A 2,789-nucleotide genomic window follows, 5' to 3' on the forward strand; every position below is an offset into this window, starting at 1 on the left:
GTTTATTATTTTACCACTGATTGTATATAACTATGTAGATGACACAAAGAAACAGAAGCGCCACATGGCCTAGCACTGTGTATACTGTTTGTAAGATGATATATGAGAAATTTGCACTCACATTTGATGATGCACCCCTCTTGGTGCAAATGGAGCAGGCTGGAATCTAACGGTCACCCAGCAGACGGCCTCCGGTGTGGCTCAAACTGTAATGGTTCAGGATGCGATATCACAGTATAAGAAGCACCAGATATCAGGTTTATAGTAGATAAAAACAACAACCTGTAAAGGATATAATGTAACAGAAGCCCACATGGCCACACACCCTCTCACTATATGGGACTTAAATATTGTTATTTTATTATATCATCCTGTTTATTGTATTCAGTTGTTCACCTTTGTTACAGAGTGTTATAATAACTATTATCACTGATTTCCATTAGCCCAAGGGCGCCCCCTATTTATTTATTCTTTTATATAACTATGTGTTTAACTCCTGCAATGTCAGCTCTAGAGCCGCACTGTACTACTGGGAGCTAGATGATCATATATTGTGAGCCAATGACAAGAGGCAAATGTATGTAGCCACCTATCAGCGGTCACCTCCCAGTAGTACAGAATCTGCTACTGGGAATATGTACATATTCTTTTCAGCAAAGGATATCAAAAGAACAAAGTAAATTTTATAACAGAAGTGAAATTAAAAGTGTCTTAAAATTACAAATTCTATCTGAATCATGAAAGTGTAATTTCCTATCCATTTAAGTATAATTTAAGTAACAGAAAATATCTGTGTATAAAGTCTTGCTGGTAATTAATAATCTGGGTTGGTGTAGGTTGGGGGGTAATTTGATATTGTTTTATGTACTGCTAAAGGACAGTAAAGTGAAAAGTAAACTTAAATGTATTGGAAAGAACATGAACATTTCCAACAACTTTGCAATTTAATTATCATTTGTGCTTAGTTCTCTTAGTATCATTTGTTAAAGAGTAACCCTATGTGAACTCATGAGCGTGCACGTGTCTTCAGACAGCAGAGTTTGCAAACAACATATATAGCATTGTTATACATAGTTACAAACACAGAGTGCTAAATTCACGTGCATGCCCCTAAGCTCATATCAGCCTCCTAGGTTTACTCTAACAAATTATACTAAAGAACAAAGCAAAATTAGATAACAGAAGTAAATTGGAAAGTTGGGTTAAAATTGCTGCTCTGAAACACGCAATAGAAATTTATGTTTCCCTTTTTTAAAGTATGTTATTTTCTCTATGACATATTTGCACTTAATGGTGAGCGACCTATCTGAAGCTAGGGGGGAATACAACAAAAGGGAAAAGAGAGGACAGGTTCCTCTCCCCTTTCATAAAATTGAGTTTCAAATTCCCCATCATTTTTTTTTTTTTTTTTTTTTTCTCTTATCCTCTCTCGCGTCTCCCTCGCCCGTGTCCCTTGTCCTTCCCACCTCGTGTCTCTCCCTCCCCTCATATCAAAAAATTCACCAGGCACCCAAATTAGATGACTAACTGCTCCAGAAATTTTAAAATAGTGTCATGGAATACAGGAGGAATAACAACTCCTATTAAAAGGAAAGCTATTGTCTCTCACACGCGCAAGATGCAAGCTGATATAGTGTTTCTGCAGGAAACGCACTTGGGCATGGAAGAAACTATGAAACTCAAGGGTTCCTGGGTTAAGGAGGTAGTAGCCTCACCCAGTATTGGGAGAAAGAGGGGAGTTGCAATATTGTTTGGCAAGAGAATAGAGGCAGAGATACTACAAACAAGGAGCGATCCAGAGGGGAGATTTCTAATGGTGAAAACACGAATTTTTAAACAAGTATACACACTGCTTAATATATATGCGCCTAACGAGCTGGATTATGATTTTTGGAATTTAATTCAATCCACGGTGCTGTTACACTCAGAGGGATTCCTGATAATGGGGGGAGACTTCAACATGGCCCCACAGTCTCCGCTAGACAGAAAGAGATTTAACAGTAAACAACTCAAAAATAAAAAGGACAAATTAGAAACAAAGATATTTAAGAATATATACCAGAACTTAATGGTAAGAGACATATGGAGGGTACATAACCCCGACCTACGGGATTACACTTGTCTTTCTAGAGCGCATAAAACGCTCTCCAGAATAGATCTTTTTTTAATAGATGAGAAACTTTGCCCTAGAAATATAAAAGCAGCAATCACTCCAATAGTTATTTCAGATCATGCCCCAATATCACTCGAATTTCAACTAGAGCCCCTAAGAGATGTCCCAAGGAGATTTAGGTTTCCGTATTTCCTGGTAAATGACCTGAAATTTAAAAAGTTTTTAAAAGATAAATTTAAGGAATATGTACAATTTAACATTGAATATATAGAAAGACCAGATATCTTCTGGGGAGCTGCAAAAGCAGTAATTAGAGGGGAAATAACAGCATATGCTGCTAAGTTAACTAAGATACTAAGAAAAAGGGAGAAAGAAGCCACTCACTTTGTGACAAACTCATACAATAGGTTCCTCTTAACAAAATCATCTTTTAACTGGGCCAAATATATTAAAGCTAAAAAAGAAAGAGACGCCCTAATACTTCTCAAGGAAACTCAAAAAGACCTCAAATTTAGTGCTAAAATGTACCGTTTCGGCAACAAATCAGGCAAATTACTTGCCAATCTAGTAAAAGGAGAAAAAAAGCCATTTAGGATAGACAGAATACAACAGGAAGGTCAGATACACACAAATTCAGAGGATATCTTAAGGAGTTTCACAAATTATTATAGAGATA

This window comes from Bombina bombina, chromosome 5 (genome assembly GCF_027579735.1).
Source record: "Bombina bombina isolate aBomBom1 chromosome 5, aBomBom1.pri, whole genome shotgun sequence".
NCBI classification, from domain to species: Eukaryota; Metazoa; Chordata; class Amphibia; order Anura; family Bombinatoridae; genus Bombina; species Bombina bombina.